Raw genomic sequence first — 26325 nt, 5'->3', positions numbered from 1 at the left:
CATGGCCCCCGGCCAGCGCACTGAAAGTTAGGGCTTCTAGCTGCAGAAACTCTCCTCAAATGTTTGCATGGGGCTCTGCCCCCCCCCCAGCCACCCATGCCTGGCTTAGCAAAGGATAATCCTTTATTTTCCCAGGAGATATGAGTCTGAGTGGGTAAGTGGACAGGAGTGTGAGTAGAAGAATGATACCCCCAGGGCAATACTATGACTTTTTTTAACATGGGGGGCATACAAGGGGCAATAATTCATACAGAGAGGCCAAAGTTATCATTAGCCTCTGGGAGCCAATCAGCGTTCCGCTGCCCCTATATATGCCAATTATATTCCAACCTGGATGATTGGCTCAGTCATCACCGGACGAGTGAGAAACGGGAAAATTGGATGCTGAAGCTATAAGCAATGTAGACAGAGGTGAGATAATCGTGGAATATCAGGCACCGGGCCCCGCCCCTTTCCCCAGCCATCAATCACTGATGGACGTTTGGTCTCTCTTCATTCCAGCTGCGACGGGCCCAGGGGCTGGTAATGAAGCCGGTTCCCGGCGTCACGTGGCCCCCTGTCTTCCCGCGAAATGACATGCTGGCATGCAGCTGGGGCCCGCATGGCAGACCGGGCCGCGGTAACGGGAATAAGCAGGGCGTAAGCAGAGATCAGACGGGGGGGCAACACTCACTGACAGCTCCTTATAAGCGGGCCGGCCGCAGTAACGGCACCTCCCATTAGGGGGCAGGAAGGAGCAGCCTGCATTATTGCCTGAGCATCACGAGTCCTTCTTCCAGGGTGGCAATTTTTTACCTCATCTCTAGCCTCCTGCACCCCCCCCCCCATACCCATCTCCAAATAAAGCACCCTTAAAATGACCTTTGTGGGCAGGGGTGAGATTTGGGGCTCCATTCAAAAAGTCAACCCTAGTGTAGTGACTGTTTACGACCAGCAGGGGCTCCTGTGAGTGCGAGGTCTGAGTGGCAGTAAACACCGGTGCTCTGGGGGATCCTGTCTACAAATACCGTGTGGTGGTTTATGGGGAGTGGCTGGTGAATGTGGGCCGCTTCCCCAGAATGCCTGAGGCTCTGCCTTCTCATCATATCGTCACACGATGTGCTATATCCACCCTCTTTGCCGCTGCCCCCCCCCCCCCCCCCGTGGTGAGACATTTTGTTTTTTAAGCTGTCTAACTTGTGATTTCACACCCCCGTGTCCCAGAGCGCAGAAGGGAATCTTTGCTACTCCTCCTCACTGATGGGAGGAATTGTCGCCCAGGGACCTGCTAGTCCCTACCCTTAACTGCTAGACCTTTGACCTTTGACCTGAGCATGTTTGCCTCGGTGATGCGCCCCCACCCCCCCTGCCCCACATCGGGGCTGGTGGTCGTAGACGTGCTTTTATCCTGTTCGACCTGTGCAAGGTGTCTCTCTATTTCATACATACCAGGGCTACAATTGAGTGAACACAGAAAGACAGGAAGGTGGGGCTTTGCGTGACTGGCCAGGGCAATGATGATGATGATGAAAAACACAAAAAAAACAACCAGCGATTGACAAAATGGCTGCAGCACTTGGACATCTGTCTCTGCTACTTCACACATACGTCTCTCTCTGCTGCTGCACACGCATGTCTCTCTCTGCTGCTGCACACGCATGTCTCTCTCTGCTGCTGCACATGTACATCTCTGTCTGCTACTGCACCTGTAAGTCTCTCTCCGCTGCCACGTGTGTATGTCTCTCTCTGCTGCTGCCCGCGTACGTCTCTCTCTGATGCCGCCAGCATACATCCCTCTGCTGCCATACGCGTACTTCTCCCTGCTGCCGTGGGCGTACGTCTCCCTGCTGCCGTGCGCGTACGTCTCTTTGCTGCCGTGCGCGTACGTCTCTTTGCTGCCGTGCGCGTACGTCTCTTTGCTGCCGTGCGCGTACGTCTCTTTGCTGCCGTGCGCGTACGTCTCCCTGCTGCCGCGCGCGTACGTCTCTTTGCTGCCGCGCGCGTACGTCTCTTTGCTGCCGCGCGCGTACGTCTCTTTGCTGCCGCGCGCGTACGTCTCCCTGCTGCCGCGCGCGTACGTCTCTTTGCTGCCGCGCGCGTACGTCTCCCTGCTGCCGCGCGCGTACGTCTCCCTGCTGCCGCGCGCGTACGTCTCCCTGCTGCCGCGCGCGCACGTCTCCCTGCTGCCGCGCGCGCACGTCTCCCTGCTGCCGCGCGCGTACGTCTCTTTGCTGCCGTGCGCGTACGTCTCTCTGCTACCCCGCGCGTACGTCTCCCTGCTGCCGTGCGCGTACGTCTCTTTGCTGCCGTGCGCGTATGTCTCTCTGCTGCCGCGCGCGCACGTCTCCCTGCTGCCACCCACGTATGTCTCTCTCTGCTGCCATGCACGCACGTCTCTCTGCTGCCATGCGCATACGTTTCTCTCTGTCTGCCGCACACGTACTGGTCTCTCTGCTGCCGCACATGTACGCCTCCCAGCTCCACCTCTGCACACCATCACCACCCCCTCCACACTCCCTCTTTCACCACTGCTCCTCTCTCGACCCCCCCCCCCCCCCTCCCAGCCTGTCCCGTGGGGTCTGGCTGAGCGGATGATCCGGCTTTGATTGCCGCGTGGCTGCGGGCAGACCTCCGGCGAGTTCTCGCTTCTCTTGGAGCCGATGTAAATAATCCCAGCTGGGGAGAAGCTTAATACGGAGCTCTGGGTGGGGGGGGGGGTGGGGCGGGGCAGGTGATCAGGACAGGAGCCTGCTTATGAAGCAGCAGTGGGATGAAGTGACTTCAGTCTTTGAGGAACAAGGTGTGAGTGATATTTTCTGTCTCGCACGATGAGCAAACCGAACCTCCTGTCTGCTGGCGGTAACTACATCCCTCAGATGCTCTTGTGTACCAATCTCTGTATCTCCGTACGCACCCCTGTCTCTGTGTTGAATGCAAATGGCAGTACCAGCATCACATGACCCCAGCGTTCGCGATGACATCAGCAATGCCGTGCAATTACACCTGGATTAAAGAGAGAAGATACTAAACATGTTTATCGTATCAGCCGAGACAGGCAAACATCACTAGGTTAATTCCGTTTGTGTCCTTCCATTGCTTAGCTTTTGTGAACATCATTAATGTTTCATTATACAAAGCCAGGCTACACACGTGTGGCTTGTTTGATTGGCTCCCCACTGTCCTTCATTTTACTCAACGTCATAATATATATTCTTCATCCGTCAGTTGAATGGTGTCCGACTTCGACAAAACCATCCCGCAATGTTTAAAGCTGCCAGCGCGGAGGGAAAGATAACTTCATGTAGCGACAAAGAGACCTAAAGGCCTTCCTTTGTCAAATGAATTAAAGATGAATGTAGACCATTTTGTTAGGCGAAGGGGATGCTGAGGACAGGTGGTTTGAAGAGAAAAGGAAGTGTGTGTGTGTGTGTGTGCGTGTAAGTTACGATACACTTGAACGACATGCTGCTAGTGACAGACGCCCAAACCGGCTATAAACATGCACTGGCCTCCCATCTAGAACATTCCGAGCCTGAGATAAGGTCTGCCACGCTAGGTGACTGGCTGGGGGTTCCCACCTGCCATAATAACAAAGTAAATCTACTGCCATTGTTATAAATAACTCTGCAAACCCGGCACAGAGAGCTGTCTGGCAGATCATGGCCGGATCACGCCGCGGTACCCAGAACGTGCCACCTCTCTGTCATCCCCTGCTGATCTCACACGCCTTATACACGTCATGTGATGTTCATTCTCGGTTTGCGTGGCTGCTAGTGACGGTTTTTCTACCTCATGACTTTTAGTTGTACGATGATGTTTTCGACAAAGATATTGCGATATTCTTGGCATCGTCTATGAGATGTGATGAAGGAATAACGGCGACTGATGGCAGTTAGCCTCTGGAGGCAGAAATGCTTTATCACACTCAGCTTCTAGGGACTGACTATGGGGAGGGGGGATTCCACTGTAAAACTAGGGAAGCAGCATGTATAGAACGTGAGGTTGGGTATCCTGGTGACAATGTTGGTCCAACCTCTAGGGGGCGCCCCGTAGGGTTGCAGTAGAGTTTTCATCGACGCCAGGAAAAATCTTCCAGTGAGTAACGGCATCAAGCTCAGGAGTCTGCAACCCTCCCTCTGCTCTGGACACTAATAGATTCCACGCGCGGGCAGGCAGGCGGGCCTCTTAAATAAGGAGGTATCAGGATGTTTTATGCGCTGTATAATCGAGACAAATTGTCCCTCATGTGAATGAGGGCCTTTATCGAGCTTTACTGCCTGTGGGGCTTTATTACAACACAGCGGTTAACTTTTACTGCACGTCACCCCCCCATGCTCCGGGGCCAGATTTTTCAGGGTTCTGGGTGCGGCTTGGCAAGGGTTGGAGGCTTGGAGGCGGGGGGGATTTATAGATCTGCAGTGAGCCGCAGACCAGCTTCACTGTCCCACTGCTGCTGATCACCCACTGGCTTCCCCAGTGAAGCTCACGAAGAGGGCTTTATATATGGGTGGGGCCCAACTGAAAGCTGATTGGCCCCTGGAGCGCCCCCTGCACTGTCACTCACCGATTCAAAATATATCATTGGCTATTCATAAGGTTGGCCCCTCCTTTGCCCTCCACCTTAAAAAATCCTAGAATTGTGAGGTAGCTGCTGTCAGAGCCTCCTGCCGTCACTCATAGCTGTTTCAGCCAATGACAGCATACGACACTTTATCAACTGGTCTGATTTTAAGACGACAGCGCTGCGTGTGATTGGTTTACTGCGAAATCTGGCGACAGATAAATTTCCTTCTGCATGGCAATTTAGTGTTAGTCTCACGTCTACAAATAAGCACACAGCCACAGGGCTGGTGAGGGGGGTGGCGGTGGGTGCGGGGGGGGTAAGGGTGGTGAGGGGTGTCGGGTCTAATGAAGCACAGGCCAGGCACCTGGGAAGTGACGCATTGCCGCTAATGGGGAGTTTTCCTGGAAGAGCCCTAGGGCTGCAGCTGCTATCTTGGATGGGGAACAGTTCACTCACCAGGAAGCGGGGAAAACAGCCCACGGGAAGTTTGCGGACAATTAAAAAGGTGTTTATGCTGTGATGTCCCACATGTGTGACCCTCTCCAGGCCCCAGGAACCAGGACCTGTTTTTGACATTTACCAGCATACCAGTGAGTTCCTGCCCCAAAGAGCCAGACTCAGGTGCCACCTCTGCTGGTGGCCATAAACACCCCCCCCCCCCCCCCACACCTTTGGCCAAACATGTTTGTATTTTTCTCCTCTCATTAAGTCGTCCTGAATTCCATGTCTCACATTATGACTCACACAGGATGATCAATCACGTTATCGACCATGGATGCCATGGGGTCTAACAGATCAGAGCTGGGCACTGGGACCACAGAGCAGAGCGACGAGCCCCAACACCCACCCCCCAAACTGTGCAGCCGCGTGACGGGAGCTGAGGCCACCTGCCCAGTAACCGTGATGATCGCGTCCATGTGTACTTTTGCACTCGATTTCCTGTCACGTTGGAATTTACAGCGCAGCCAAGTAAATGGACCTAATTACGGCGATAATAAGAATAACATTAATAATAATAATGGCGTTATTACACTAAGGCAGGCAGCATTTATGAAGCATGACCACAGGAGAGGAGGATGCCTGACCCTCAGGGTGAAGGACGAGAGAGGAGAGGTGAGGTATGGAGAGGAAAACTGAGGAAAGGAGAGATGAAGAGAGGAGAGGAGAGGAGAGGAAAGGCGAGGAGAGCAGAGCAGAGGAGAGGATAAGTGTGACGCAAAACCGATGAACGTTAGAGGCACGGCCTGGTCCTGAGTGCGGAGTCACCCCCTCTGCTTAATCTGGTCTCACCCCCCCCATAATCCAGCTGTGTGGTGAAGTAAAAAGAGCAATGGCACCATGTGTGTGTGTCTGAGTGTGTGTGTGTGTGTCCACATGGGCCGTATTCTAATTGGTGCTCCTGGGTTTTCTTTCGATATTCATAAAAATAATAATTCAGCCGGCGATGGATCAGCCCCGCCCCCATGTCTGATGAAATTACATCGGTGACTCACTGAACATCTCAGCACTGGAGAGTCGGACATAAAGTAAAGTCGGTCTTTATTGGGCGAGACGCCCACGCTCCTCTGCTGTGCCTCGGCAGGGTGATTAAAAGTAAAACGATGCCCGATTTGGAGGAATGAATACTAACAGTGATATGGTGATGCCATCCTGCTCTGGCAGCCTTGTGGCTTCTCGAAATAATCAAAGGACCTGAAAAGACAGGCAGCATCTAATGCCCCCCCCCCTCAACAGCGACCCACGGACAGCACAGAACCTCCATGCTTTGTTATTTGAGATGAGGTCAAGCGTCAGACAAGCTGACTGTCCTACTCTCTTTGTATAAATACACACACGTACACTTGTGTGTGCAGATTCTTTAGTGCTGCTTCAGGGGAGGGGGGGGCTTTGGGGGCGGTATCTGCTGTATCAAGCATCTTTATTATTTTTAGGGTGTAAGTAGGGTGGTGTTGGGGCGGGGGGGGGGGGGGTTGGAGTGCTGGGCTGGAGGAAGCCATCATTGGCATAACCAGAGTGCCACCTGAGACAGGCTTTGAGGGTGTTGGGTGGGCCCTGTTGTTTGAATTGTGTCAATCCGTATTTTTATTGTTGATACTTTTTTATCAGTTTTTAACTTTCACGTCATTGTAACTGTTAAACATTCAGGTCAGGTAATATGCCAGTATGCACAGTGTGTCTGAGTGCATACATACTGTTCTCATGCATACGTACAGTATGCACACATTAACCATCGAGTAGTAGGCTTCTAAATTCAGTATGTACTGTGAAAGTATGTGATTTCAGATGCACTCCTAGTCAAAAAGAGCAGCCCTAAAGTATCATGGGAGTCCCAAGGACCAATCACAGCCTTGAAACGATTTCCTTATGGAAGCATCGCAAGGACACGCTCTTCATCTGCTCCTGCTAAAATATTAAATGGCCGATGCTTGAAATTAAATGGATCAACTTCCTGCCGTCATGAGGGTCTATTGACTTTTAAGAGTAATTATGATTTATGCATCGTCTTCAGGCTCCGGGAGGGGGAGAGGGGACAGAGGACAGAATGACATGCAGTTCATCCCTTGAATTCTTTCCAGAGTCCTTGGAGTTGCCCCGGTCTCTTTGGATTCGGGTCTGCGATGGGTTCGAGAAAGGATGTCCTGGCATCACACCATCCCCAGAGTCAGGAGGAAGCAGAGGAGAGAAGGATCCACCTGAAAGCAGGCAGAGTGGTCGTGGAGCTGAGGAGATGGGTGATGGAGACAGACGGAATGTCAGGAAAAACCTGGGAAGCCTCGACACGCCGGCCAGGAGGGCGCGCTCTCTATTAACGCAGTGCCGCACTGAGCAGGAGCGCACGTCTGTTCTTAATTGAGTTTCTAATCAGGGGGCCCCTCAGCCTCCACCGCGTTGCCGTGGGGACAGCCTGGCGGTAGCGTCCACAGATTGGATGGCGTTTCCGCGGAGATGAGGCGGAGGGACCGTGTCAGAAGCGCCAGGCCCACAGGGGAATCCCCCATGGATAATTACGCTTCTGGTGAATGCGGCCTGGCGTTCTGATTGTTCATTAAGAGCCAGTGACATTCCCGTCATCTTCGGGAATAATTAGAAGTAGGAGGAGCACAGGTCTGATAGAGCATCCAGACAGCGGGAGCGCAGATCCGTGGGGCCGCCTCTCCGCCTGCTCCGGTGACCCGGCACCGACCTCATCCAGGATCCTCCTCTAATTGACATGACAAGCCGCCGGAAAGGTTCTTGCAAGTCTAATCAACCTTCTGGCCCAAGGGGATCGGGCAGGACTTGGCGGGAGGGGTCTTCTCCGGAACGGCCCTTCTGACATCTGGGCCTCCTTTAATGCATCGACGAGACCTCAGATGGCTGTGGGGGTGCCGATGTGACAGCTCGTCCAGGCCTGAACAGTTAAAACGAATAACTCAATGATGCACAGAAGCACCCAGTGTCGTTCGACATGCGCTGTGCTGTTAATATTAATAAGCTGCACAGGTAGCGCTGTCTGGTGCGTAGGGCCATCGGAGGGGTACACACTGGCTATCAAGAGAGATGCCGGCCAGGCCTGTTAGAGGCCCTGAACATGTACAGATCATGCTAGAAAGGCGGCCATGACACTCGCTTAAAAGCGAGATTTGGGTTACTCTGTTTCCTATAACGCCTTCCAGAATGGTACTATGGCAGGTCTCTTAGCTTGTCTTGGGAAATACAGTGCCTGGGGGCGAGGGATCCTTCGGGGGGTCAGTCCTGTAGCACACAGCCCATTTTACATAGCACTAGTATCAAGGATAAAATCCCACCCCCCCCCCATTCTGGGTGAACTAACATGTTCAGGGTATCAGACACACACCCTGGCTTCCTCTGCCGCCCCCCAGGCTCTCCCCCCAAGGATATTTGCACGGCGTCGTGTTCAGTTTGCCCATCGGCGTTCGGTAGAGAGCAAAGTGAGTCAGACCCAGAACCACCTAGCCCCCCCCCCCCCCTCCAACCGGAAGAGTCTGAATAATGAAAGGAGGATAAAGATGGAAGTGACTGCCCCCCCCCCGATTCTCAGAGACACAAACCCTCAGTCAAAGCAGAGAGAAGATGCCTCTGACTGCTCTCCCGGAGACCGTGTGACAATGCCCCCCCCCCCCCCCCCCGGTGTGTGACTGAGAGCCTGGGAGCGGTGCTGCTCGTGTGGATTTTGCTCGGAGCGCAATCAGCTCCCCGGTGCGCAGGAAAGGTGATGCGTTGGTCGTTGCCCTGATAACCTCGCCGCCTCTATCTGACATTTACAAATGCAGGTCCTCATACCAGCTGCGTCGGTCTGCTAAGAAGTACGACCCTGCCCAACCCCGCAGGTCCAGCTGAGGGGCTTGGTCATAGGGACATGGCAAGCCCCCCCCCCCCCAGCCCTCACCAGCCCCCTCCCCTGACTGCTCCGCATCACATCAACATGCCGCCCTTATCAGACAACAGATTCTCGCCTGGAAGACGAGAGGAAAAAAAAAAACACAGTCAGCACCACCTGCTGAATGTCGTTCGCGTCCTGACAAGAGATATTAAGATTTGTGCAGGAGACATTTTTATTCTGGTCTTTATAAGACTTTCTCTCACAGGGATGGAGAGGTTAGTGTCAGCGGGTCTGCTCTTGTCGCCCGGCCAGTTAGAGGGGCGGGTGGGGCGGCTCCCAGGTCGCTGGAAATGGAGCCGTCAGCGCAAAGGACCGGCTGGGAATTATGGGCGCTCAGACCGTCGTCGGTGTGACCTTTTCAAACAGCAGCCTCACAACCCCAAGAAAGCTGGTGAGGGAGCGAGGAAGCGAGCGATAGAGAGAGAGAAAGTGGGCAATATAGAGAGATGAGGGGAAATCAGCTGGGAAACAAAGCGGAGGAGAGAGAACAGGATGCCGTGTGAGACAGGGAGGCTTTCAAAGACTGCCTCTGGAGGCTGGGCTCTCTCAGGCGTGCTGATTGGCTGATTCGCCCTGCTGGGACCATGCGCCGGCGACGGGAGTCCCTGCGGAGAGGAGCTGTGGAACATTCTGGAAAGTCGGCGGGAAACTGCCGTGAGACTCCCTGCTTGCACACACGGGGTCCCCCCCCCCCCCGACCAGCTGGATCAAGCTCAAAAATAAAAAAGAAACAAACTCACAGTCAGCCCTGGGGGGGGCGTCCTTCTCGACCAGTCCCATTAATGGGCATGAACTCACAGCACCGAGCCGGGCCTCACCACTGCCTCATCAGGCATGCGCTGTATTTACTCATTTGCTTAGTGAGTGTTTAATTAGCGCCGCCTTGTGGGCCCCAGTGGTAGCCAGACACGGAGCTCCTTTAATTACTGGGCCAGCGGACAGGCCTCGCCTGCATTTATGCCGGGGATCTGGGGTAATTAGGAGTCAGATGTCGAGGAGGAGGCCGCCGTGTACAGCTACAGCGATTAATAAGCTCAACGACGTGCCGGCTTTACTGCACACGGTCCTCCGGCCCCCAGGGGGTGCTCCTATCGTGAGCTCAAGAGCTGACATTTTGTACAGCTGCTTTTCTAGCACAGGGAACCTCCCTGGTGGATGTGGCTGGGGTCCTCGATGCGTGTGAAATGCCATCAGATGAGACGCTTGGTGAAGCTGGTGCAGGCGTCTGAAGGTTCGTGGGGCGGAGTCACAAAAAAACGCCGAAAAAGGGGAACGGGGGCCGGCAAGATTGGATCTTACCAGCTATAACTCAGTATAGAGAGGAAAGATGGAACACTGAAATCTGTGGCCGGACCCTCGGGGGCGAGGAGGCCGGCGAACCGGAACCAGAACAGTCTGAAGCGCGGCAGAGCCCAGCTGGCAATACCGGTTCCACGCGGACTTTATTCCGCAGATCCGCAGCCCAAACTAAAGCCAATTAATTTCCGCAAGCTGCAGAGCTACCAGGAACTAAGTCCTGCCTTTGATCACGCGCCGTTCGGTGTGGCTTTTAAAATAACATCGCCCTCAGAATGAAAACAATGAACAACTTTCTCTGCGGCAGATAAAAAAATGAAGGGAAATAATGTCTCTTGAAGCGTACACAAATAATGGTAACCTGTTTTCTCATTGTCAGCACAGTAGCATCGGTTTTAGACGGCATTCCCAGGCAAATAGCTGGGGTGAGGGGATGCTTTGGGATGAGCCTCTCTGTGTGCCTGGAGTTTAGCTTTTAGCCATTTAGCTTTCCCTGCTAGAGCAAGCCGGCCTTCGGCCCTCATGCTTGCCACAGCTTTTCCTTCATTTTTATGTTTACGTCTCATTATATCACTCATCATGCCCCAATAACCAACACAGGATTTTATGCGCAGTCTGTAAAAAACACGCTTATCAACCACAGGTGTTTTTTATGCAACTAGTAATGACCAGTACAGTGAGGGCATATTTCTGTAGGATGAGTAATGACTAGTAAAAGCATCTTTATACAGAAGCAATAGCCAGTAATGTTTAAAGGCCATGCCTCTGTGTTTGTTTTTCTCGTGAAACCAAACTGTGGTCTTTAGCACCTCCCGCGTCACGAAACAGCACAATGACATTATGCTCAGCTACTCAGACATTCACAGTGATTCAAATTGTCAACAGTGGCGTTTCCATTGACCTAGATTTTGCGCGTTTTGAAGATGCGAACCGAGAAACCGTTAATGGAAACGCTCAACTTTTGGAGAGAAAAAAAAAAACCCTGAAATATTGCAAAAAAAAGTTTTCATTTTCTCTCGAGATGGTTTTCGTGGCGACTCAAAAAAATTAAGAATTCACAGAACTACCATGGAAACAGAATTTGGCAAATGAGATACAGTATGTAGGACATAAGATAAAATGATAATTAATTCTACTAAAAGCTACTAACTTGCTGACAGCCTGGTCCATGTTGATGTACGAAACATGGATCTTAATCTCGCGGGAGGGTAAGTGGCGAATCTAATTCGCACGATATGCAGTAATGCAAACACACCCCATTTGCAATTTCACTTTGTCGACTTCGGATTTGTGTGAAACTTTAATAGAAACACAGCCAATGTGTAGGTGAGAGCCGGATGTAGGGCACGCTTTGAAATCTCACAAAGAGGACCAGGGACAGATTAAAATGTAGCTATAGGCAGGATTGGATCGGAACTCTAACCGGCATTTGACAAGAAGCACTGATTCGCCGGTGGCCTGGAGAGACTCCCTCCCAAACGACGGCCGACAAGTCGATTTAAAGTCATCAAACCCCCGAAAGGGACACCATGAACATTCAACATCCAGCTACCTCCACTATGAACAGAAAGTTGGAAAAAGACTTCATTCAGAGCTACGGGGATTCAGAGTGTGTGGACAATGGATGGGCATGAATTTAATTAGCTTTTTTGTATTTAAATTAAAATAATGAGAAGAAAAACATGATTGTGTGCTGTATATGCCATTTAGTTGCATTTATGAAGCAGTACCCAGTCCTGTCCTTTTATGCAGCATAAAGTGGGATCGTACAATCGGCTTTTAATTCAATCCCATCTGTCTCTAAGGCCTCTTTCACTGACACACAATGCCATTGTGCTCCAGCGGCACTTCTGCAGATACCACAGCCCGGCATGTCGACGGGAGGAGGGAACTGTCCACATACGGCTCTCGCATGAGGCTCCCGCGCTCCCCGTCCATGCCTATCCGCTCTGATTTTTATCGGGTACCGGTAAACATGGCCCATGTCACATGACCCCGCGGCCTCGTTCCTGTACGGCAGATGCAACCGCACTTCACAGCCATTCTGCTGAAAGGGGTCACTTTACATGTCTTCAGTGTCAAGTTAAAATCCACCCCCCCCACATCCTGGGTGAATCGACATGTTCAGGGTATCACACACACACCCTGGCTTCCTCTGCCGCCCCCCCAGGCTCTCCCCCCACGGATATTTGCATGGCGTCATGTTCGATTTGCCCGTTGGCATTGGGTAGAGCAGGTCCGACCCAGCACCTTCCCCCCTCCCCCCCGGAAGAGTCTGAATAATAAATGAGGATGAAGAGGGAAGTGACTGTACCCCCCCAATTCTCAGAGACACAAACCCCCAGTCAAAGCAGAGAGAAGATGCCTCTGACTGGCCTGACTAGACCGTGTGGCAATGCCCCCCCCCCCCGGTGTGTGACTGAAAGCCTGGGATCAGTGCTGCACGTGTGGATTTCACTCGTAGCGTAATCAGCGCATGCGTTGGTCGCCGCCCTGATAACCTCGTCCCGCCGCGCTCCAGCCCTCTTCAGACCGCCTCGCCGCCCCCACCGCCCCCACTCCATCCTGACCTTTCGAATGAAGGAGCTGGAACTTCAGTGCTCAGCGGCTGCTGTCCTTTATGGGTGTCAGTAAAATAAAATGCAGGTTGCACATACATAGGTGCCTGCCTTCTGCACACGTGCATGACCCGCGTCAACATGCTTTTCTGCCCCTATAGTTAAAGGCCCCTTTGAATAGCTAGTTAGGATCTTTGCAAACTACCAATGATGGCTTTTTAATTGGCTGTTGACAGTCACATGTTTTCATGGGGAGGCGGAGTTACAAATCGTATACTGCTTCAAGGGGGCAATGTCAGGTACGCAGACCTGCGTGTATGTGTGTAAGCAGAATCTGTCAGCCTTAAGAAAGATTATGGTTCCAGTCTGCCTCACTCAAAGGAGATGGCAGAACAGCGAGGGACTTATTTAATCACATTAACCTGAACACTTCCTGTAAATGAACAGTGTAAACAAGCTATAAACATGGGATCTCAGAACGCAAGATGGATGCATCTTTAACGAAGACTCTCACCAGACAGGCTGGCTCCGTTCTTAATGATAACTTATATTTGCATCTTAAGCAGTCTGATAGGCATTCCGAGTTCTTAATTGCATCCAATTAGCTGCTGATTGGATACCGGCAGCTTCTATATGACAGTCAGCCTCCAAACCAGTCTGTGTTACTGAGTGGCTTTTCAGCACAGATATGCAGATATCCCTGATTGTGGAGCATTTTTCTTTGGGGGGTGGGGGGGGGCAGTGTTTCACAATCAGGTTGCAGTATCAACGCTTCATCCTGAACACCACAGGTTCCTTAGCGCTTTTTGTTTTTTTTCTGGAATGTTCCCTTTCTCAGTTTTTATCCTTGCAGGAGGTCCGTCTGAGTGGTCTGCTCCCCTTCTCATTGCTTTCTTAATTTCTTTCAAGTTTACAGAGATGAAAATGCTGGATCAGCACACCTGACTCAGCACTAAACATGCTACACATACCAAACAGGCAGAATGATGCTAACAAGCGGGCCAGTCCACAGCCTAACCCCCCCCGAAACAACGGGTGGGGGGGGGGGTCCGGGGCCGGATGCCCGCCGGTGTGGATGAACACCTTATCCTCCAGCAGGCAGAACTCTGAAAATCTGCAAGGATTCCCTTGCTTACTGACTGATCCTTCTTAGCACGCCAACTGGAGCGTTCACAGAGAATCCCGGAATTTTCTGTAATGATCTCACAGTTGTGGGTTCGCCCCTCCTATGAGTTCTGCTTTACGTTTGCACGCGAATCACTTTTAATGGTCCTTTTAACTCTTTGTAACAGAATTATAAACTAGATGAGGCTTGGAGCCAGAAACACCCATCCAGGAGTCCACACTCATCCCAAAGCCATTCAGGGTCAGATAGGTGTGTATACAGGGGCAGGGCCACATGGGCAAATCTGATAGGCCCCTGGACTGACCCCACCCCTGTCACTAACTGATTCAATACATATCATTGGTTGGCCCCTCTGTATGATTTATGCCCCCATTTAAAAATCCTTGAATCTCCCCTGGCACGCCATGTGTCCAGGCTTCCTTCCCGAGTATGAACGCTTCCCCATAAAAAAACCACCCCCCTTAATATGGGATGTCTTTCAATGTTTATGTACTGGGTTACCATAGCACCGGGATAGAGAAAAACCTACTTGTGTCTATGTAGAGCTGATGACAATATTAGAAAATAAAAACCGCGCCTCAGTTCACCTCCACTGTAAAACACCTTCTCCGACTGACAGACAATAAAGAGATGATAGAAGCAGAGCAGCTCAGCGACTCTCTTCTAAAAACTGCTGTAGACTGTCAGGGAATCGCAGATACCGCAGCTGCCAGAGTGGACATAAATGACGACATAATCTGCTGCAATCCCCTGCCCTCTTCATCTCCGGCTTCTCTGGGGTCTTGTCAGGCTCATATGCCCCTGGATTCCCACATCGACTCATCATGCTAAATTTTCCGTTGCGATTCCAGTTCAATTTCGATCCTGTGCTCCGTAGCTGCCCATCGACTGGACATCCGGCCGAACACGAGAGAGGCACGCAGCTGAGGAATACGGGCTATGATTACCTCTGGTGGTATCAAGGCTGGTGTCACCTGTCACCGGGGCATCGATGATGATGCATTGAGGAAAGTGGTCAGTGTCAGGTGGCAATTGGGGCAGATGAGGTTGCGCCGCCCTTTTGGCTGTTTTTCATCATGCAAATTCAGGCCAGCTCAAGCCACGCCCACTATACCTACACACCAATTCGATTCGCCATCTCTGCAGGGCTGTGGGAGGAAACCAGTGCTTTCAATGTATCATGTATCCATTTACCTAACGGTACTAGAACAATCCTTGGATTTTTAAACTGGCCATGCTATAGTACAAATTTTTATGCGCCACGCCCCCTACTGGACACGCCTAATATTATGGACAGGATTTGGCTGCCAGGGTTCTAATGCAATCTGATGCAAAAACTTTTTCCTTGGATGTGAGGTTAAGTGTCATTTTTCATTTTTAATATCTTATAAATATTCAGATGATAGTTCTACTTCATAAATGAGTTAGTAACTGAATATTAATAGAGAATAAAAGATCAATTAACATATTAGAATAAAATGTGTAACCTGTGGTGTGTCTAGCGTATAATTATCTCCTATCTCTTCCATGGGTCATGCTCCAGAACAGCTGGATAACTGCACATCCCTTGATAATCTCTTTAACCATTCCGAACCAATCTTTATATCCTTATTAAAATTTTTGCTCATTCATTAGGCCAGCCCAGAAAGGCACTGGGGCTCAATGAAGTGATTTCGCTCACTTAGCATCACATGCCATTAACCTCCGTGACCCACACATGCCCGCTGGCTCTGCTGCTGTGAGGGGAAGTAGGGATTCAGTGCTATTGGTAGTGCCCTGGGGGTGGGAAGCGGGGGAGGAGTCTGGCATCGAGGAGGGAATCTGATTGGCTGTCGAGGAACCAATGAGATGGTGATGAAAAATTTACTATATAACAAAGCTGAGTATTTCACAGATTGACTCGGATTCAAAATGAGGCTGTTCACACTTGATCGACATTTAATATGCTACATCAGTATTAGGCAGCAAAACATCTGCATATGTAAATTTGAATCTTTTACAACCGTGAGGCTTTAACACCTAGCGAAAGCGTGATACGCACCCGAGGTGTGACACACCACGGGGACTCACAGTCAGATTTAGGCCTGTGAAATGGAGATAAATCTGGATGCCTTCTGGGGTTAAAGACGACTAGCGTAATTCACGCTGCAGTCCCACAGGGTGGCGCCGTGCGTTTTTCCGTGTGATCTACAAATCGCCTAAATTCATGTTTTGGAGGTCAGTCCAAGACAACCAGAAGCGTGCCTCAAATATTACACAGTCAAAGAACACGTGCAGTTACATTTCAATCAAGATTGCTCTGGACTGCAAACCTGTTCAGCTGTGCCCAGTATAACAACAAGTGAAAACCATTAAATGGGCCTTCAGTTTGGCACCACATGCCACCTGAAGACAGACAACTAGCTGTACAATAACACAGTGACCCACGGTATATATTAGATTGACAACTGACAGGGTTAGAGTTACTCAGTTGTTTGTTATCTATTAATTAACTACATTTACTTTCACAAACTAGGAAATATCTGTGTGCTTTGAGCTGGGGGAATTTTCAGCATGTAAACATGGAAATCAAACAGGGAGGCAGAAATTCTGTAGATGATTGGAGGCTTTAAAAAACAATTCATTAATGAATGCCTCTGTTTAATTAAACATTGCCGCTGTCATCCCGCACTGGGGAATCACGCTGAATAAAGTGCTGTGAAGCACACGACTCTCACCCCGAATGACACCGGCCGACAATATGTCAGCTTCTGATGCCGCCTGAGTGCGATTCGCCAGAAAAATCCATCTCATTTGCATCTAGCCACTTAACAGATGGTATGTTTTGCTTTTCTGTTTACTCGGATCTGCTTATCTTTAAGGCTGATCTTTAAACATATCTGGATGGGAGTTGCTTTTTGAAACCTCTGTACATTACTGGCACATTAACTCCAAAATGCCAGGTGAAGACTCACTCGAAACTGGCTTGAAACTCTGCTTCTTGGTCCGGAGACCGTCACCATGACGACATGAAAGACAGACGCTCCGGACTTCAGTCAAATGCCGGGCGATAAATCAATAAATAACCTCACAGTCTCACTGTGATCCCCGAACAGAGAAATAAAAGACACTCGCATCCATGCACATATATCCTAGCCAATCATAAGCACTCGAACAATAAAAACCTCTCCGTCATCCATCTGAAAGAGACAGGCCCTCCTTCTCCGGATAAACACCATAATAAAATACTAAGCCGTCTGATCCCCACGGATGCTCTGAAATCCCATATTAGGGTGCGGTGAAGGCCGTGTTTTCCCGCCTCCTTTGGGATTGCCGACGCTCGCCGGCTCACAAAGACGTCCGGGAAGCTTTGAGAATCAGCGTGAGCCGGGGAGATAATAACGGCGGCAGCCGGGGTCGACCCGCCCCATCTCCCGAGATAGCATCCTTTCATGTTTTATCATGGGAGTCCTGGGAACCGTTCTCACATTTATGTTTGCCCGATGGCCGGGTTCGGAAGCCGAAGGTTTTGTGTGTCTCACTTCAGGGTCCTGACTAACCCACTGACCGCAGAGAGGTCTGCAATCGCAGCTTTACAGTATATCGAAAGCAGGTTCTGACAGCCGTCTGAATCCGGGTAGCTGTGTCATTGACAGATCCGCCCCCAGTAATGCCAATGGCTCTCTGAAGATGCCCCAATTCCCAGCTGGCTTTCATAAAAGTTAGTGAAAGTTAACATTCCGCATAGGCTCCTGTGGCATACAGCGATATTAGATAATAATGGGGCCGAGAGCATTAGAACACGGATTAGCCTCCGGAGACAACCTGGCCGGCACATAAGCACATAGATGCAGTATAGCGGTGATAAGGACCTTTCAGGCTGTGCACGCTTGTGTGTGTGCACACATACACACGTGCATACATGTGAGACGACGACGTGACCTCATCATGTCAGAGTTGAGCTTACCCTCTCGCAGAGTTTTGCTCCCGGCATGGGGGATGAACCGGCTCCATCTGTGGCGTGCAGCAGAAACGTGTTGCGCTTTCCCGACACAAATCACGCACACAGACAGGAAGTTCCCAGCGGCCGTGGGGCGGCGAGGGTGGGGTCTCTGCCTTTGAGGCTCATTTGACTTTGAAAACCGCACCCCGGGCCATGGGCCGCCAGTTTCAGTCGGTAAGCGCCATTAACGCGCCAGCAGGTCCATCTGATAATAGGGCACAGAAACGCAGGGTCCGCCCCAGGATCCCCCATAATCATCTTTTTCCTCATTTCTGCCTCTGCCCATCAATGACTAATGAACTATTTAAAGACAATATTTTCCCCATTAATAATGTATAACCCAGATAATGTCAATTGACTGTAGTTAATTTTATGCTTGTTAAAAATGCATAAAAGTGCCTAACGAGGGGCATATTAATGATGCTTAATTACCTCCTGGTTTGCCTTATCTCTGTTTTTTTCACCATGTTTAACTGTTTCATGCACTAATGTAAGACTAATATCTGCTCCAGTTTGCTCTTGCGTTATAGGGCTTACTGTTTGGTGCAGTGGATTGGCTCTTCGTGATAGGGGTTGGCTCTTTGTTAAAAGGGATGGCTCTTTAGGGACGTGGATTGGCTCTTTGGTGAAGGGGTTGGCTCTGCTAAAAGGATGGCTCTTTAGGGATGTGGATTGGCTCTTTGGTGAAGGGCTTGGCTATTCAGCTAAGATGATTGGCTCTTTGGGGAAGTAGATTGGCTCTTTGGTAAAGGCATTGGCTCTTGGGTGAAGCGGATTGGCTTTACAGTAAAGAGGTTGCCTTTTCGGTCATGTGGACTGGCTCTTCAGGTAGGTGGATTGGCTCCTTGGGGAAGTAGAGTGGATTGTTGATGAAGCGGATTGGCTCTTCCGCAAAGGAGTTACCTCTTCAGAAATGTGGATTGGCTCTTTGGGGAAGGAATTGGGCTTTCAGCTAAGTAGATTTGCTCTTTGGCGAAGCTCATTGGCTGTTCGGTGAAGCAGATTGGCTCTTTGGTGAAGCACATTAGCTGTTCGGTGAAGCAGATTGGCTCTTTGGTGAAGCACATTAGCTGGCATTGGCCTTTCTGGGATGCGCACTGGCTCTTCGGTATTGGGCTTAGCTCTTGGGTGAAGTGGCTCTTCAACAAAGGAGTTGGTGCTTCATTTTGGGGTAGCTCTGCAGTGGGAATCTTCATCGCTCCCCCCCATAACATGGACTGCCCAGCACGATCCTTGCAGGCAGAGTGCGGCTGGTGCTTTGGGTGACGGCGTTGTGGGGAGGTGTGTGGACATCCTGACCCGGGCTGCCCCCCCCCCCCAGAGCTGCTAATGGAAGCACATTATTATTCACTGGCTGCATTTTTTTAGCCTTTCAATTAAAAGCACTTGAAAAAAAATGAAAAGAATCTTGTGCAGCCCACAATGCCGCTGTCTGACACTTTGTTCCCGCGCTGGGTAATGACTCCCTGTGCATGTTGTGAAAAGACTGACAAAAGCCCTTTGGTAAAGAGCGGGCTGCTCTCTCTCGCCTTTCATGCTCATCCCCGGTGGGTGTTTTGACAGTACTGACGAAGGGGTGTGTGAAGGCACTGCCCCCTGGGCTCTGCCGCTCTCCAAGGCTACACCGGCGAGCCCACGCCAGTCGCATGTAAAATACGCCGACTTCAGCAGCCCGCGGTTCTGCCCCGCAGTGGCTCAGCTACGGATCCCGGCAGGGTTTTGCCGCGGTGCCGAAATTCTGTATCCGCCCCGAGCCTGTCACACTGTTCAAGGCCTCGCAGTGACAGATATGCTGTCAGCCTCCACAGACGAATAAATTCCCAATCAGCAGTTTAAGCCACGTGAATTTGATTTCCTGTCGCCACACCTGGTCCCCCTTCGTGGGGTCCGTTCTTGCCACTGCCACGGCTGCTTTAGCAACCGTTCAGTGAGCGCTGAGGAGTGCCCTGAATTAATGCCAAATTAATGTCGCTATTCCAAATTTGGCTCTATTTTGGGGGGCTTGGAGGCTGGGAATCACTCCACGAGTCCCCTTGTCATCCTCTGATCTCTAAAAACCTGCAAATAAATAAAATTAATATTCAAAATGACACCAGGAGCGATAAAGGGCATAGCAGACAGGCTGGCTGTAGAAGCAACATGTAAAATTGCAGCCGGTTCCGGGGAAGCGCCCTGAAAGCATTTCCAGGGAATTATTTATTAATCCAGTCGAACAGGAGATGAAGCCCGGCTTTGTACTGTACAGGGAACGAATCGCTTTTATTAAAAAATAATCTTCGATTGAATGCTTTAAAATGCACCCGTCCTCCACCAACAATATAAATGTTGCACCTGTGAATATAATCCCGGCTTTGGGAAGTGAATTAAGCGTAAATGTCCCTCGACGGGAGTGCAGGAGGAATGGGCGATCAGAGGAGAGAGAGCCAAGAGGTGCGGGCAGTGGGTCATGTTTGGGTTGGGGGGGCAGGGGGTGTTTGGGAAAAGGAGACCCAGGCCTACAGCAGAACCGCATGGGGTTCGCTGCGTTCCAGGATCAAGCGAAACACGGCGCTGCTTTTCCAAGCGGATCTCTGTGCGGAGGTGAGGGACAATAAAAGAGGAGGTGGAGGAAACAAAAAGGGAAATTAGGGTAAAGCGGCAGCACGAGGCCCCCGGGGGATGAGCGGGCACCAGCAGCTGCCTCGCCAAACAAAGGAGCGGGGGGCAAGCTGTGACACCCACATTTATAATTGCCGAAAATCAAACGCGATCAAAGTAAAAGGCTGCTGGCTCAGAAGGGCAATTAACACACAAATAAAATGTTTACATTACTGCAGTCCGGTCCTGAACCCTGGGAATTTGGGGCGGGGGGGGGGGGGGCACAGAAAGATATGCTGTGGAAAGGGTATCCACACCATGTACAGTGAACGCTGCACAGGACGGTGGTTTCTGCATTACACATAACTTAATAATGCATTATAATGGTCAGTATAAGGATTAATAAAACATTACAGCATCTTCTATTGACAGACATAAGGCATTATAATGTTGATTATAATATTTGATAAGCTCCAATGAAGCTCTCATCTATAATGCACTACAAGTGGAAAGTGTCACTGGATAACATTTTGTTTTTTTAGGAGCAATCGGTGCTGTTTATACAGTCAGCCAGCAGGCAGTATAGTGGTTGAGTAGATGGGCTGGTAACCCAAAGAGAGGCATTGCTGTAGGCCACTCACTTGGCCTTCACTTAACCTTTCTCCAGTAAGAAGAACTGGACTGGGAATGATGTGTGACGCCTTTCAGGCCGACGTGACCAGCGGCTCCGGGTCTGATCTTCCAGCCTGGTCTCTTTCAGCTAATAAGTCTGCCACATGCTGACACCGTTAAAAAAATAAAAAAAAAAAACATGCAGCTTCTAATTTTAATAAACATAATTACACAAGCCCAGTATTAACTAAGCGTGGCCTGTCATAATTTATATGCAATTAACATGTCTTCAGAGTCATTAGGAATCCAGAAGCGGGACAGGTTCCCTTAGCTTGTCAGTTCCACTCAGCCGAACGGGGAGCACGCGCTCTCACGCTTACACGGGCGTTTAGCTGACACTCACTGGGAACATTTACATCTCCGGGTAGGTATGTTCCGAATAAATTCATTTGGACAAGATTTTACGGTGTATCCGAGCTGATTTCTCTCCCCGTAAACCCGTTCTGACTGGCTAAGCATGAGAAAGGTGTACGGATTCACCGACGATTTGCATTGCCAATCGAAAGGCCCCCTCCGGGTGTTTATACTCGCCTAACATTAAAGTCCATGTGAGCCAGTGCTGCTGGTTAGCAGGGTGGGGGCGTGGCTACGGGGCCCAAGGAGCGGGCCGGCGTGATTCATATCGCAGATACTCTGAGGTTATGAATGACTGCTTTCATCCTGTCTGGCAGACCTATGGGAATCTACTTTCTGGGAGAGGCTATTTTGGATTATTGAGTGCGTTAGTACTACCCACAAAACGGATGCTCATGCATATTTAAAACCAACTAGCTTGATACAGACTCTACATAGATTTAAAAATCAATTTAACGTGCAATAATCCATCCATTCATCTTCTATAACTACCTATCCAGTGCAGGAATACGATGAGCCTGAAGACCAAACCCTGGAGCACAGGGGACAATGCAGGGGACAATGCAGGGTACAGGGCAGTGAACAATGCAGGGGACAGGTCAGGGAATAATGCAGGGGACAATGCAGGGGACAGGTCAGGGAATAATGCAGGGGACAATGCAGGGGACAGGTCAGGGAATAATGCAGGGGACAATGCAGGGTACAGGTCAGGGAATAATGCAGGGGACAATGCAGGGGACAGGTCAGGGAATAATGCAGGGGACAGGTCAGGGAATAATGCAGGGGACAGGTCAGGGAATAATGCAGGGGACAATGCAGGGGACAGGTCAGGGAATAATGCAGGGGACAGGTTGGGGGACGTAAAGAATGGGATGGCATGTAATAAGTATCTCAGGACATAAAGCGCTATTCCAGCTGTCAGAAGTGATCTGTCTTAGTGCAGCACCACCTTCACTATTTTAAACTGTAGAAAATATTAAAGGATACAAAACGTCCCAGTGCATTTAGAATAAAAGGCTTTAATAATACAAAAAATATACTATTACAAAAGGGAATACAGATACAGATCAGACTGCTGCTGATGGTATGCATCACACACACACACACACAGGTTTGTAATGATATCTTTGTGGGGACTCTCCATTCATTTCTATGGGGAAAACTCCAATCCCAACATGATGACCTTAATCCCAACCCGGCCTGAACCTTAACCACAAGTAATCAAAACTAAATTATGAGACTTTTAGCATTTTTAGTTTTTTGATTCCACTCACAGATCTTTGTGGGGACCTGAAAAATGGTCCCCACAATATAATCTAAACATAATCCACACAGACAGACACACACACACAGACAGGTCCTGAGGTCTCTGAGACTTGAATTCAAATGGAATAAGAAAATAGAAAAACCAAACTCCCATAAAATATTAACACAGCTTGGTATCAAGCAGTCAGTCAGTTTCTGCGCACGAAACATCAATAAAGACGTTTCTCTGCGTTGACATATTTGCACCAGGCCGTTTGGCTTGGAGGACAAACAGCAGACAGACACAGTCCATGCGGCTCGCTCATGGAAAGGGATCGCAGCTTAGAACCACGCTTATCTGTCCGTGATCCAGTGGCAGTAAGAAACGCAGTAAACACGCCAACGACCTCGTCATGAATATAACGGTAACCCGCAGGCCCGCGCGACAGAGAAACATGCGCTGGTGCTGCGGTAGCTCTAATGGATTTTCCTAATTATCTCTGTGAGTGCCGTGCCGTAAAACCAGCTTTTGTCGGCGTCTCTCTGTCATTTCCTGCCACGACTACTAGCTTCTCCAGCTAATTTACGTACATCAGAGTGGATTTTATTCACACTTTTAATTATGTTCGTTTTTAAAGCGCAAATTCCCTAAGATAATGGGTAATACATTACTGCCTGACTAATTTAATAAGCGCTAACGCAATGCCTGAGATCATTTTATAGGGTTTTTACGGGAAAGCTCCGCTCAGGACGTCTTGAGCCAGATTCCGTTTTAATGACGACTTGCGCAGTTTCCTCTGACTTAGACCGACACCACTGTGTGTGAGTCAGGTAAGGGGGGGGGTGTTTATTCAGACACTAGACCTGTCCCGTGTTTCTGATTGATTCCTGTCGAATGCTGTCCGACATGGAGTCGTACCTTCTTGAGGGTGGGGGGGATTTCATCAGGTCCTAAGAAGACCAAAGACTGATTATGAACACAAACGGATGTCACGGCGTTTGGTGAGTATGACTGGATGCCAAGGGCCCTGTGTGCTTAACGTGGGTCTTTCGAGAAGGCTGATCTTGGATCAGCGTCCTTCTGTGTGGAAGGCCTGCTCACACCACACACGAGGGACTCGCTTACCCCAAATTAAAAACAATGGGTGCCGGGCAGACGGTCAGGGAGCTGGGCCTGGGGAATAACGAGCTGATAAGCAGGGCCATCAGGATGGACGTCGGTGATCAGTGCTCACTATCGGCTGCGCCATCGCCCAGACGTGGCGGCGACGGCGGAGCCTGCCCTGCCAGGGCCTCTGTCCATCCTGTCCCTTCCAGGTGCCCTTCAGCCTCCCCCCGGACACTAGACCAGCTAATCAGCCCCCGTTCATTTTGCAGATAGAGTGCATTACTGCTGGAGCGCAGTGAGACCTGGGTCGGGAATCTCTGGCCGCCATCTCGGTGCCGCAGAGCGGGACATCAATCTGGAAATTGGCAGAGATGAATCCGCGGCCCGGGGCCGGTGGCGGAGCGCGCCATTTACCGCGTACATTTCAAACAACGTGACAAATGACAGAGCCGCTCCCCCCCCCCGGCCCCTGATCTATTCCCCCTCCCCGACCGTTTATGTGAATAATGTAATCTGTGGTGTTCAAACACGGACACGCCGCTGGCTGCACTGTTAGCTTTGCAGTCGTGCACTACTAAAAACAATATTTAATATTCATTTGTAAAAATTCCAAGGTTCTTTCTGGGTTCTTTTTTTTGGTGCATAACTAGATATTGTGAGCAGCTCTGATAGGAGCAGACGGGCTGCGTATTTTGACTGAGGATGTCAACCCTTATCTACTGTGTTTATCATCTCACGAGCCCTTTCCGGAAAGATATGTAGGTAATTTAAAGTGAAATCTGACTTAAACCTTTGGGTTAAATTAATACGCGAGCGAGACGAGTGACGTGCTCTTAAATCCATCGCTCTTGGTGTTTGCACTGTCACTCAAACAAGGGGCCGATGATGTCATTTCATATATATATATCTCCAGATAAATCCCTTGAACTGCGACTTGAGCTGCAGAACCTGCCTTTTTGAAGCCCGGTACAGTGTTAGGTCAATACCCCCCCAAAGGGACTAGCCTAGATGCCCCTGGGCTGTTTCAGCTGTCCAAGGCTGCCCTACTATTGTGTGATGGTGTAGTTTATGACTGCCAGGATGGGTGGGGGTTCAAATTTTATTAAACAAGGATAGTTGGAGTCTCTAGGCGTCAGCCTGGGTAAGCCCATGCATTATAGCACACCCTCCAACAACCAGTCGCTGCTGAACTCAATGGCCCCCATCCACCTCCGGCACTGCTAATCACCCCCATCACGTGCCCTATCCTTCATTTCTCATTGCCAGACTCGGGTTCTGGCCCGGAAGAGGCCATGAGGCCGGCCCACTGGCCTGGCACTGAAATCTCATCAGGCCCGCGATGTGGGCGGGGCCGTTCTGACTCATCAGCTGCGGCGTTCCGGTCCTGCCCCTCCCTCAGCGCTGGCCTTGGTCTTCGGCCGCCGGCACGAGCCTGGCTCAGCCTCATGGGGCCTCTTGGGATTTTCCTGTCTGGCTTAGTTTTCTTTTTTTCCTGGAAGGCAGCCTGACTTTTGCCGGATCCGGTCAGGAATCCTGCACTCTAATTCAGTGGGGTTTATATCTATGTCCTGAGATTGCAATACGGTTCGGAGGTTGGAAACTGGACAGGGGACTGATCAGCTGCCCATCGTCAGACCCAGAAAACGGCTCCACTGTGCTCTTCCCTTCTTTGATTCCCTTTTTCTAATTCATGCACAATTTGAATATAAATAATATTAATAATATTAGAAGTGACACTTTACTGATCCCTCATGGAGAAATTCTCTTCTCACCTACCCCATCTTAACCCCCCCGACACATTGGCGGGCGAGGGCAAACTCGGCAGTCAAGAGCGCCCCCCAGCTGGGGGTTAAGGGCCTTGCTAAGGGGCCCAGGGCCCAAGCAGACAGATCTCCATCTGCACACGCTTCTGACACGCTTATTAGCTGTACAAAAGCCTTTATCAGGATGGATCCATGTGCAGGAAATGGCAAAAAAGAAATGAGAAAATACCTCTTAAAACAGCGAATACATTACTGGCCACTCGCATTAATGCCGAATCACTCTGCACCTTCCCATCTAACAGACTAACTCCAGTGTAAGAAAATGCAGTATGTTTATGAAAAACAAAACGATGTCAGTCAGAAAAATACTAATCTATCTTGATTCCACCCAGAGTGAGGCAGGCTGGTCTTCAGTGAGAGCCCATCAGATCAGAGTGTTTTTGTGAGTCTACCCTAATGAACCCTGCGGCCTTCGTAACCTTGCAGCGGTGCTTTTTATAGCGGAGTAACCGGCCTGAAGTGCATCTTCCCACCGCTTTAATGCTGGTGCAAAAAACACTAAGAACACTGCAAAAAACCCCAAAAGGAGCACGAGGGGTCAAAAAAGAAGGGGATAAACAAAGAGTAAATTTACAAAAGGGTCCAGGCAGGCTACAAACAGAATGTTCAAAACTTTACTGACATACAATACAACTATCACAAACAACGAACCATTAG

General features: G+C 50.2%; 1 long non-coding RNA gene across 2 annotated transcripts in view; it reads right to left on the bottom strand.

Annotated features, from left to right (window-relative positions):
- Nucleotides 1-26325, bottom strand: part of LOC140578300 (uncharacterized) — a 74413-nt gene that overhangs the window by 23360 nt on the left and 24728 nt on the right. The window contains exon 4 of one of the 2 annotated variants that reach the window (XR_011982385.1): nt 7815-7934. The exons of the other annotated variant lie outside the window; for it this stretch is intronic. This is a non-coding gene — a long non-coding RNA (uncharacterized lncRNA). Of the gene's footprint in view, nt 1-7814; nt 7935-26325 lie in introns of those variants that run through there. 2 annotated transcript variants of the gene reach the window in all.

Source organism: Paramormyrops kingsleyae, chromosome 14 (genome assembly GCF_048594095.1).
Source record: "Paramormyrops kingsleyae isolate MSU_618 chromosome 14, PKINGS_0.4, whole genome shotgun sequence".
In the NCBI taxonomy this organism is placed as follows: domain Eukaryota; kingdom Metazoa; phylum Chordata; class Actinopteri; order Osteoglossiformes; family Mormyridae; genus Paramormyrops; species Paramormyrops kingsleyae.
Note: the sequence above shows the minus strand (reverse complement) of the source record. Positions and strands in the feature narration are given on the sequence as shown.